Source organism: Perissodus microlepis, chromosome 9 (genome assembly GCF_051167445.1).
Source record: "Perissodus microlepis isolate ML-2025 ecotype Zambia chromosome 9, ASM5116744v1, whole genome shotgun sequence".
Lineage (NCBI taxonomy): Eukaryota > Metazoa > Chordata > Actinopteri > Cichliformes > Cichlidae > Perissodus > Perissodus microlepis.
In genome coordinates this window covers 28,381,547-28,394,560 of record NC_140469.1, presented here as the reverse complement: position 1 = coordinate 28,394,560, position 13,014 = coordinate 28,381,547, and positions in this window count along the sequence as shown.

Sequence of the window (13,014 nt, the reverse complement as noted above, 5' to 3'; positions counted from 1 at the left end):
TAGATAACAGTAGATACTTTTTTAATTTCACCTCTTGAGAATGAAAAAAGAAAACAAGCAGAAGAAAACGAGAGCAATAGAATAAACAACATCACGATGATATATGGGAATATAACAGTAAATACTAAATATTAAATATTATTGTGCAGTGCGTAAGATCGACAGCGCACAGTGTGCTTTGAGGTAGGAGCCAAAAAGGGTGTCGTTTGTGTGTGTGAGCACCCGTGTGTACACCTGTGAGCATGAGCGCACTTGTATTTAAAAGGTTCCTTCATGTAATGATCTGCTAGAGGGTGTGGGGAGCCATAGCCCCGTCCACCAGGGCATCAAGCAGGTATGGAGGAGATCAAAACTCCAGACATCCAGAGGCCCCCAGAACACAAGAGACCAAGGAAGACCAACAGAGGGGCAGCCGCGCCACTATCCCAGAAAGAGCTGAGGAGAGTCCCAGATGAGGGCTCACCCAGCAGCCACAGAGCAGAAGCAAGGGGGGGTTGCAGTGACGTGCCCGTGAGCTCCGCCGGCAGCCAGCTGTGCCAGAGTGACCGAGCCCCAGGCCGAGAGGCCGAGGGCACCCCACCCCCGAAGTGGTCTGAGCGAGCCCCAGGCTCCAGGCCCCGATAAGCAGCCACCAAGGAGTGAGCCGGTGTGTACCTGGATGCCCATCCCCGGACAGAAAGAACCACCAACGCACCGAAGTCTGAGGGCATCTGCCACTGGCAGGGGAAGTCGTGGGGGGAGATAGGCCTCCATACCTTAGAGGGCCTGGGATGTCCCCAGAGAGGTAGCGTCTGATACCCGACCTGACATATGGACACAGACATACAGGCACACACAGATACAAACATCCATTCCCACCCTCATGCTCTCATATGCAATTACTCAACACTCACCCAACGTGGAGACAGACATAGAGAGACACTGTACACACAATCACACCCCCCAAGCGTACTCTAAGCCCCGGGTTTAGGTACCCTTGCCCCTGGAGGGGGAAACTGCACCCAGACCCAGGTGGTGTTACCCTTTTCCCTGCGGTGGAGAGATGCAGACCGCCCCGACTCCGCAGCAGCAGGGAGGCCCCACATTCCAGACCCCAATTGGACAGCCAACTTCTCCTCTTAGCCCCCCGCTCCAGCAGGCCGCAGAGAACGGGGGTGTGTGAAGACTCCAAACCTCCCTCCGCCCGCTCATATGTAGTGTTGATGCATGTGTGTTCTAAGGTGCATTTAAAACCCAGGAGTGCATGGAGCTACCTGCCAGAGAGCAGCAGGTAAGCGCATAGCCCCTCCTGAGAGCCCTCAATGTCTACGTGTATTTAAAATTGAGAGGTGGGCAAAGACGCCAGGGGTGAGGTTGTACACCCTGATGGTCTTTTGGATTCCGTGTAGCGTGCCCACCCCCAAGATCCTATATGCATGTGTTATGAGAGTGTGAGTGATGTGAATGTCTAAGTTGTGAGATAAAATTGAGGCACAGGCAGCCAGAAGGGGACAGAGGGGGGGATGCCTCCCCTGCACCCTGGTGACACATCTTTACCCCAAGGCCCTGCATGTGTGGGAAGAGGGAGGCAGCTGGAGATGGGGAGGGAAGGAAGGGAGGGGCAAGTGACTCCTCCCTGTAGGCACCCCCATAGTCTGCAACCCGCTAGGGAAAGGGGGCCCAGGCCCATCCGGACCGGGGCCCAGTACAGCAGCGCCGCCCGGCCCCACAGAGCCCGGGACAGCCCACCCGACCCCACCTCAGAGAAAATTGCACCCACCCCGTCATCCACTCATCTTCCAGACTACACAAGACAATAGACGCCCAGGCTGAGATCTTCCTACACCTCTCCTGTATCTCCCCCTCCTGCATACTGAGTTCCTGAAGAGAGGAGAGCTCCTACAAGATGTAACAACCTCCCCCACCAGTAGAAGAGCCCCCCAGGTGGCTCGATGCACTGGCGGCACCCTGTGCCAGGACTGGGCCCCCATACACCCACCCGCCCACAACCCCGGCAACACACCAACCAGATGCCTCCCTAATGGCACTTCAACGTTTCATTGCCATGAGTGGAACCCCAGCTGAGCTGTACTCAGACCAAGGGACCAACTTCCGTGGGGGAGAAAGGGAACTCCAAGCAGCTTTTGCAGCCATGACCTCTGACCTGCAGAAGCTCCTGGCTCCCCAGAAGATCGTCTTCCACTTCAATCCACCAGCGGCTCCTCATTTCGGGGGAGTGTGGGAGTGGGAGATTAGATCTGTCAAGACCGCACTCTACACTACAGTAGGATCCCAACCCCTTCAAGAAAAGGTCCTCCGCACGGTCCTTGTGGAGGTGGAGGGCATCTTGAACTCCAAACCTCTAGGTTATGTCCCATCTGACATCAGTGATCCTGATCCAGTGACCCCCAACTGCTTTCTGATGGGGCGGCCTGACGGAGCACTTCCTCAAGTGGCTTATCCCAAAGAAGATCTCCTGAGTCGCCGGAGGTGGAAGCACTCCCAGGTGCTGGCTGAAATGACTATGTTTCTGTCTGTGCCGCTAGCAGGTGCTAAGCTAATCAAAGCTAACACTCCTGCCGTGTGGTTGGGTACAACTGTGTACTGTGTTAGTTCTCTCAGTGGGTCTATACGTGAGTCGTGGGTAATATATGGCCTATGGCACAGGTGTCGAACTCCAGGCCTCGAGGGCAGTGCATTTATTGCAGCATATAATGTGTTTTCTGGATACACTGTGCTTTTTCAACGTTCAAAGATTGATGGCACCGTGTCAGAGCACTGGCTATGAATTTCAGACGGATCAGGCCAGGCCTTTTCATCTTTTCTTATTACCCACAGCTACATCCACTTCTGTCGTGCCTAGGCTACTCACTAGGGCTGGGTATCATCACTGATTTCTATAATCCGTATATAATTCGATTCCGGTTCTCAATGTCCTGATTCGATTCAATTTAGCCTCAGACAGTCAGAAATATTATAATTCTGATCATTTATCAGTACTGATACATGTGAGACTTCATCAGAATTGTGAACATCACAGCAGATGCCTTTGTGTGAAAGTAACTGAGAATAAAACACAGAAAAACATGAAGATTTTTCTGGCCTGGCTTTTTATAGCAGATAACCTTAAAAATATTCTGCAATATTCTGCAATTTTGCATAATTTTAAAAAGTTTAAATTTCTTCAGTATTGAACAACAGAAAAAAATAGGCTTTCTTGTCCAAGGTCATTTAAGTGAAAAAAAGAAAAAGAAAAGAAAAAGACAGCAGCCGACAGCGCTGTAAACAACGGTAGACTGATGGGTAATAAGCAAATGAAAAATGCAGAAAACAGATTTGAGACGGGAAACTGTTCTTGAAGTACAGAGAGAGAGAGCTGTGCATGAAGTGTGATTTTTATCGTGGTGGAAGCAAAACAGCAAAACTCAGAGGGAATTCATGACAACATTTATTAAATGTGAAGCGTAGTTTTCTGCTTCTTTTGCTGCTGGCTCAGTGAATTTTGGTTGGAGAGAGACAAAACCTGTAGCTCAGAATCAGCGCAAAAAGACATAAACACAGAGCTCCGACAGCGTGTCCGTCTACGGGCCGTCGGGTGAGAAAGCCGAGAAAGACAAAGCTGATTCTGATGCGTCGGTTCCGTTCTGTGTTTACGTCTTTGTGTGGAATCCGTGTACCTGCTCTCATTTGCTGTTTGGTGGTTGTTGAAATAGGTTTGTGAGCTTTACTCTGAGAATCTGCCGTTTCTGGCAAAACACAGTTATATTTAAAAGTCGATTCAGGATTAAATGAATCGATATCGCTTTATTCAAGCTACTCACCTCTCTCTTCCAACTGCACTTTCAACTGGACCACGGCCTATCAGAGAGTTCCCTCCCCTGACTATCTCTGATTGGTTTAGTCCATGATAGGGGCATAACGTGTGTCTGTTGTTGACCACACAGAGAGTTGCAGAGATTTTTTTTTTTGTTTTTGTTGTTACCCGAACAGTTGCGACCAAATATTTTTTTAGTCACACCACTGAAAAATTTGGTCGCATTTGTGACCAAATTGTTCGCACTCTAGAGCCCTGTGTTGTCTGTCATCACTGTCAGTGCTGTATGTTTAATATCACTGTGGCTTCAGTGTATCTGTTCTGTTTTACAGTTCATAAACTTTTATGTCTTCTGTTTACAGTCTTTGGTTAGACAAGCGCTTTTAGCAGCTTATCAGAGGAGAATGTACTTCCTGAACAACAATGCCGCCTAGAGGCTGAAGACAGTACTGCATATATCATGTTGTTTTTGGTTTTTCGTTTCTGCTCATACATAACAGTAAAAGTTTAGGATGTTTTGGGGATAAAACCAAACACTTCAGTCAACCCACACTTGGACCCTGAAATGTGTGAAAATCTAAATGTTTATCAAAGTCAGATTTATAATATGTGATGTATAACTGTGTGTTATAGGGGAAAAACAAAAACAAGTGTGAGTATGGAGAGAAACAACAGAGTAACAGAGACTAAAGAAATATTACACAGACATAAAAGAATCCCTTTTTAAAACCAGTCACTCTTGTTAAAATATAAGATATTAGTAGAATATTTTTACAAAGTTGAAAATGACCTTTACCTTGCAATAACACACCTTGGAAACTCCTATTGTAAATAAGTGCTATATATAAAAGGAAATACATACATGCATTAATAAAAAATAAAATCAAAATTGAAGTGAAATTAATATAATTGTCACGGCTGTGGCAGCAGTCGTGTGGTGTTGTAAGGAAAGACCCGAGATGCAGATCAACGCAGAGATGCGAGTGAGTTTTAGTGCAGGATGGGAAAACTGAAACATAAGCTAAACTGGGGAAAAGTAGTAAACAAACCTGAAATCATACGAACACGGGAAAACCGCACGGAGAATATTGGGGTTAGAGACACAGCGATACACAGACGAACCAACGACAAGCAGAGATAGACACACTATAAATACACAAGGTAATCTGGAAAAGAACACAAACCTAGACCGAGACCTTCAAAGTAAACAGAAAAATTCAAAAACAAACTCAGGGACATGAACAGAGCACTGGGGGAGGACATGGGTAGGTATACAAAACACTAAACACAAAAACCCCAAGAACAAGAAAACAAGAATTAACCCAAAACACAAGATGATACCAATATTAAACACAAAACTCTGGGTCTAAGGACCCAGGACCATGACAATAACCATTAAGAAAAAAATTACCTCCTATTAAGAGATTAATTTCAGTTCAGTGATGGTGGATTATAACCTCCATTCAAATCATTCAAAAAAGAGAAAAGAAAACTGTAGAACATGTTATATTACACTGTGAGAAGGTAACTGATCCAAAACCTCAGTAACTTAAAAATGAAACTGGATCTTATTGATTTACTGCAAAAGGACTCAAGAAGTGAAAGTTATCAGGCCTTATTCCAGTTTTTAAAAGAGAGTAAATTGTTGCTGGTCGACGTTCCAGTTCACACTCCACACCAGGTGGTGGCGGTAATTCACCATTTTGTTGTTTGACAACCACAAATACAATTTCTAGGAAGAAGAAGGAGATGGGGCGTGTCACTACCCGATCCGTACCGGAAACCCGATCGGTACCCCGCATGCGCAAATCATACGTCACTTCCTCTCTTTGCCAACATTGCGACATTCAATATACAGTGTTGGGAAGGTTACTTTTAAAATGTATTCCATTACAGAATACATGCCTCGAAATGTATTCTGTAACGTATTCCGTTACGTTACTCAATGAGCGTAACGTATTCTGAATACTTTGGATTACTTAATATATTATCATGCTGTTTACAACTACGTGAATGTACTATTGCTGTGATTTATTACTGTTACTGAAGGTCCGCGGCTTCGAACCTTAGTAAAGGGACCTCTGGCTAATACGGTGGGTTCTGTGTCGGGCTCGTAGCCGAAAAATAGCTTTACTTTGTTGTGTGGGTCAACTTTGCCCAGCGAGAGACAGAGAGAGGAGTTGAAAGGCTGCTCCAACGGAACTTATTGTTTTTGGAGGAAAACACGAACACAGCGTACAGCTGAGTCTTAATAGCTTACTTACAACTGGGCTCGTCAGACACTCTTCTTGGCTGCAGTGGTTATTATTATATTTACATGCTTCCAGCTCCAGTTTTTGCTCGATGACAGCTCGTACTTTTCCTTTTTCTCCCTCCCTCGCTCACAGACACATAACGGATATGGCAGTCCATTCTCCCTGCAGCACGGACTACACTGCCTATGATGCTACATTCTTTAGAGCTATACCTGTAGCATTCTGCCTATTAGCTTAGCACAACAACAACAAAAAGGCGCTCTCTCACCCAGGAAACACGCAGAGAGAGAGCGTCACCCTGTAACCATGGCAACCGTAATGCTGCCGCCTGGAACCTAAGAACATAGCTGTCAAACAAAACCCAAACAGTCCTGACCCGCGACAATATGAAACAGGGAAGTACCGCCGTGTAATCCATTTATTTCAACAAAGTAACTGTATTCTAAATACCACCTTTTTAAACGGTAACGGAATACAATTACTCATATTTTGTATTTTAAATACGTAACGGCGGTACATGTATTCCATTACTCCCCAATACTGTCAATATATTTGAATGATACGGTTAGCGCCCAGTTAGCTCCTAGCATTTCTCAACAGCTCTGCCTCCTTTTCGACTACTGGGACATTTAAACAATGGATAATCCGTATACAAACAAATTCACGCTTTTCTCCTCAACAGAGAGCGTTCCCCGATTGAACAACAGCGCCGTAAAATAAGAAGAATGGCGCCTAATTACAGAGTTAATAACACAGACTTTGTAATATGTCACGTGTAGATTCATCAGCCAGATGAAGTGTTTACTGACAACTGACAGTGATAGCGGACATCATCATCACTATTCTAATCAATCCTCTCCATACAGACAAGCATAAACACACTCGACTATCACTAAATCAAATTTAACACACGTTTGTAATAACGCTAATTCATTTTTTCAATAGGGTTCATTCGCTCTGTCAGCAGGTAGCAGTATCCTCGTACACTGGGGAGTAAACTGCCATTAAACGAACAGAAGAAGAAGAAAACCCCTGCACATGCGCGGTACGGATTGGGTAGACCCTGTCACTACCCGATCCGTACCGGAAACCCGATCGGTACCCCGCATGCGCAAATCTTACGTCACTTCTTCTCTTTGCCAACATTGCGACATTCAATATATTTGAATGATACGGTTAGCGCCCAGTTAGCACCTAGCATTTCTCAACAGCTCTGCCTCCTTTTCGACTGCCCGGGACATTTAAACAATGGATAATCCGTATACAAACAAATTCATGCTTTTCTCCTCAACAGAGAGCGTCCCCCGATTGAACAACAGCGCCGTAAAATAAGAAGAATGGCGCCTAATTACAGACTTAATAATATTGACTTAGCAATGTGTCACGTGAAGATTCATCAGCCAGATGAAGTGTTTACTGACAATTGACAGTGATAGCGGACATCATCATCACTATTCCAACAATCCTCTCCTCACAGACAAGCATAAACACACTCGACTATCGCTAAATCAAATTTAACACGTATTTGAAATCACGCTAATTCAGTTTATAATAGGGTTCATTCGCTCGGTCAGCAGGTGGCGGTATCCTCGTACACTGGGGAGTAAACTGCCATTAAACGAACAGAAGAAGAAGAAAACATCTGCACATGCGCGGTACGGATCGGGTAGACCCGATTTGTACGGTCCGACTTTACACATGCGCAGTAAGGATCGGAGAGCCCTGATCCGTAACTATCTTTTTATTTTTCGTTTTTGTCTACATTGTACTGAAATGCTTCATTATTGCAAACATTTTAAGATATACTTATTATTCTTAACATCTTAACAGATACGCTGACCCATAACTATCGTAAAACGCTACGACCGGAAGTAGACACCTTTCGCGCATGCGGGGTACCGATCAGGTTTCCGGTACGGATCTTTTTTTTTTTTTTATTGAAACAAATTTTCATATACAAAACAAGTCAAGGAAACAGACCAGAATTGTAACAATTTACATTATAAAGATGGTGAAGCAAGTCATCATAACTTTACAGGAAGAAAATAAAAGTTTCTAGGGTAAAGTAATAAGGAACATAGACCTTTTGACACAGGCAGGAAAATTAGAATAGCAAGTATTTTGTGATTTTACAGTATAGTACAGCAGTTTTTTTGTTCATATTTGAAATAAGCTTAAGTGACTTAAAATATTGACAAAAGTAATTCAAGAAGACGGTAAACATAGGAGAGGCATTCTTCCACTTACATAAATGAATAAAAAACTTACATAGCACTATTACAAAATTGACAACATCTGAGATTTCAGAATCCAGATTGTCCATAAAGTAAAGAATATCCTTAGATGTAAAGGCAGGTACATTGGAAATTCTGAGTGAAACCCAACAGTGTATTTCAAACCAAAAAGCATTAACATACTGACAAGTGAAAAATAGATGCTCTAGTGTTTCTGGATCGGAAGAACAGAAAGCACAAGAGTCGGCCTCAAAATTAAACCTTTTATGCAGGAATTCTCCAACTGGATAAATGCCGGATATGATTCTGAAGTGTGTTTCTTTCATTTTAGGCGCAAGTGGGTATTTTAGGTAAAAAGAAAATGACTTTTCTTTCAACATGCTATCAAGGTCATGTCTGACATTGACATTGTAGTTGCAGAATACTATTTGCTTAAAGGTATTAGAGATGAACTTATTATTAAATTGTTTGTCCTTTATTGAGGTAGTACCTATCGTCAGTGAAGGTAAGCATGTTCTTATTAGTGAATACTTTAAAGTATTTACGATAAGATTTAACAACGGTGTGGGTATCGCTTTACAAACCTTATTATAATTATTAAATGAAATCTCTATTTTATACTTATCAATAAATTCTTCATAAGATAGCAAGTTTCCATTTTTATCAAGCAGATCAGCAACAAAACATACACCGTTATCATACCAGTCTGATTTAAATAAGGACTTCTTATTGATGACTATAACCCTATTATTCCACAACACAGAATTGTGAGGTGAAAAATTGTGGGTGAAAATTAGTTTCCCAAAATTCAAAGCTTGCTTATAGAAACTAGACAACTTAAGAGGAATCTTAGATATTTCATAATCACATCTGAGCAAAAAATCTAACCCCCCGACCTTATTAAAGAGTTTGTTTGGAATATGGTACCACATAGATTGAGGATAGGAAATGCAGTCTTTTATCCATCTGAGCCTGAATGCAGCAATAATGGATTCAAAGTCTAAAGCTTTCAAGCCCCCATTTTCATAGTCTTTAACTAATTGTGATTTGCGTATATAATGTGTTTTATTCTTCCAGATAAAGCTGAATATAATAGAATTGGACAGTTTAATCATTTTAGGAGATGCAAAAATTGAATAACAGGGGTATATGAGTCTTGAAAGTCCTTCTGCTTTAGACAGTAAGATACGACCTAATATGGATAAATCACGTGTTAACCAATGATTAAATATTTTTTTAACTACATTTAATCTAGGAGTTATGTTATTATTCTCTCGATCATTAGTATTTTTACTGATTATTAAACCAAGGTATTTTACTTCCTCTTTTACTGGAATATTGTTAATAGTATTTTGATTACAACTGTGTACAGCTAAGATTTCACATTTTTTAAGGTTTAGTGTTAAGCCGGATGCTTTTGAGAATGAAAGGATTTTATTAATTGCAGTAGAGACCATATTTACATTCCTTAGAAATAAGGCAGTGTCATCAGCAAACTGACTAATTCTAAATTCTTTATCAAGAATGTTTATGCCTTCCAGATCTGAAGAGAGTTTGATATAAATGGCAAGCATTTCTGCTGCAACAATAAACAATAATGGGCTAATAGGGCATCCCTGCCGAATGCCACGATTAATTTTAAAACTATTAGAAAACCCTTGATTGAGTGCAATACTACTTGTTATATCTCTGTACAACATTTTCACTACACTAACAAATCTGGGACCAAAACCCACAGCCTCCAGAGCTTTAAATAAAAAATTATGCTCCAAAGAATCAAAAGCTTTAAAGAAATCAAGAAATAAAATAAGGCTATCAAGAGGAATTAAATGATTGTAATCCAACATATCTAATACTAAACGGGTATGATGATGGATATGACGTCCTTTTATAAAGGCTGACTGTGTCTCATCTATTATTTGAGTTATTCCTGTTTTTAATCTGTTGGCATAGACATGAGCTAATAATTTGTAATCACAGCAAAGAAGTGTGATAGGTCTCCAGTTATCTAAAAGGATAGGGTCCTTGTTTGGTTTAGGAAGTAAAGAAATTATTCCTCGTTTCATAGTTGGAGATAGCATCTGATCATTTATACATTCATTAAATACCTCTAGTAATAGATCTTTAATGTCACTCCAGAAATATCTGTAAAATTCAATCGTGATTCCGTCGGGACCTGGTGATTTACCACTCGCCATTTGGGAAACAGCAGCATCCAATTCAGTTAAAGTGATTTCAGACTCATTGAGATTTTTAAAGTGTGTGTCAATTTGAGGAATTTTTTCATGGATAGAGCTAAAAAAAGAATTAGTCTCCGAACTGGAATAGTTTGTAGTGTAGAGGGCTGAATAGAACTCTGTAATATAGTTGTTTATAGTCTGTTGGTCATCAGTCAGGGTATTATTAATTTGTAACTTCATTATAGTTTTTTTTGTTTGTCTAGTTTTCTCCAGGTTAAAGAAATAAGAAGAATTCTTTTCCCCCTCCTCAATCCATTTAGCCCTTGAACGAATGAAGGCACCTTTTGCTTTGTCTATATAAAGTTCATCTAGTTTGTACTGCAACTGGTTTAGTTCTATAGAGTTTTCCTCTGTCAGATGTGATAAATTGCACAATGAACTTATTTGTGCAGTGATTTCAGCCTGTTTCTGTCTCCTTTTATTAGCCATTAATTTTCCTTCTTCACTGGCAATTTTTCTGACATTAAACTTCAACCATTCCCATTTGCTAGTAGAAGAAAAATCCTCCATTGCTTTTACCTCTCCTATAAATGATTTAATTTTTATACAAAAAGATGAGCTTCTTAAGAGGTTACTGTTAAACTTCCAGTGAGAATTCTTCGGTTCTGATAATCTATTATCCGGGGAGATTGAAAGTGTTATGGCACAATGGTCAGTAACAGGGGAGTGAAGAATCTTACAGTTGGATGATAGGGGGAAGAGACTACCAGTTATTAAGCAATAATCCAGTCTTGAGCATTGAGAGCGCTCAGAATTACTCCAGGTGTATTGCAGTTTTTCTGGGTTTAAGTTACGCCAGATATTGATTAGGTTGAGGGTGCAGGAGAAATCCATTAATATTTGGTTAAAATGAGAAGAGTTATATTTAGTTGGAAATCTATCCAGTTTTTCATCTGGTACCATATTAAAGTCACCTGCAACAACGACTTTTTCAGTTGAATAAATGATCTTCCATTCTTCTATCATTTTTTTCAAATCAGAAATTAATTTCCGGTTTTTAGCTCTATTGTTGAACCCATAAACATTTACTAAAATGTACTTAGTATCATCCAACTCTATGTTAACCATTAACCAATGACCTTCCTCATCACCTTTATGATCAATAACTCTTCCATTAAAACGATGTAGAAAAATAGCCACTCCTGCTGAATGAGAGGTACCATGAGATAAATAAATATCACCGCTTCCCCACTGCTTTCTCCAAAATATATGATCATCTTTACTACTGTGTGTCTCTTGAAATAAAAAACAATTCGTGTTAGGCTGTTCCTTACAAAAAAGAAAAATCGCTTTACGCTTTATGTTACTTCTTAAACCTCGAACATTTAAAGAAAATATTGAAAGAACCATTGAATATAGCTTGAAAGTGCTGTAATAACTAGAGTAGGGCAATGGAACATTTTACCTCCTATTAACTAATAAACCCAGTCAAAGTCAGGGACCATTGAGCAAGTTACCGGCTTAAATTTAGTTGAACAGTTATACCTTCTTATCTAGGTCGTTATAAAGTTCTTTCATTCTTTGATTTGACGACCATCGATGACAGCATATCCGTCCTTCAGGAAAGCTTTGAGCCCTCTGCTCCTTGCCTCCTCCACCCTCGGCCACAGACGTTTGCGGGCTTCTCTGTCTTCCTTACAAAAGTCCTCTCTAAACCGAATCTTCATCTCCTTGCAGAACTTCGCCTCCTTGGACATCTTCCACACTAGGTCTCGAACAGTTCTCATGGCAAACTGTATGACAATCAGCCTGGGTTTGTCACCAACTCGTCCCTTCTGACCCAGCCGGTGCACTGTATCCACTGTGTTGTACAGCTGCTCGGCGTTCGCAGGAATTATCTTGGTCAGAATTCTGATTATTTCTTCTCTCGTGTTCTCCCCCTCCTTCTCAGGAACGCCAGTTAGCAGCAAAGACCATCTCCGTTTGTATCTAGCATGCTCCAGACACATTTCACGAAGAGTCTCGTTCTCTTTTTTCAGCGTCGCCATCTGCGTTTTAATACGTTTCACATCTTCCACCACAGATTTAACAGCTTCCGTATTAGCATCCACGGACTCCTTTACTTTTCTTACAGCGTCGGTGTTTTCTTGCAGCTGGAATTCATAATTCTTTAAATGTTCACTTTGGGTGTCGAATTTACATACCAGTTTTTGGATAGCATTGAGGAGAACTGTGTTTGAAACTTCGTTTTGCGTCTGCGATTCGTTAGCCTTCATTTTTTTAGGATTTGGACTTTTAACTGGTGTGTGGTGACGATCAGCTTGCGGTTTGTCTTGTGATAAGTCGTGCTGCTGTTCCATCCATTCAATATCTTCTTCGTCGCACGCCTGTCGAAGAGCCGCTAGGTGGTAGCCATGATCTTTGTTGATGTTAGCCATTTCGCCGCTTCGGAGAAGGTGGCCGAGAATGACGGAGAGAAACACAGGGAGGAAGTTTTTGAGTTTTAGAGATGAAGTATAACTAGTCTGCTTCTAATTCCAGTTTACTTGATT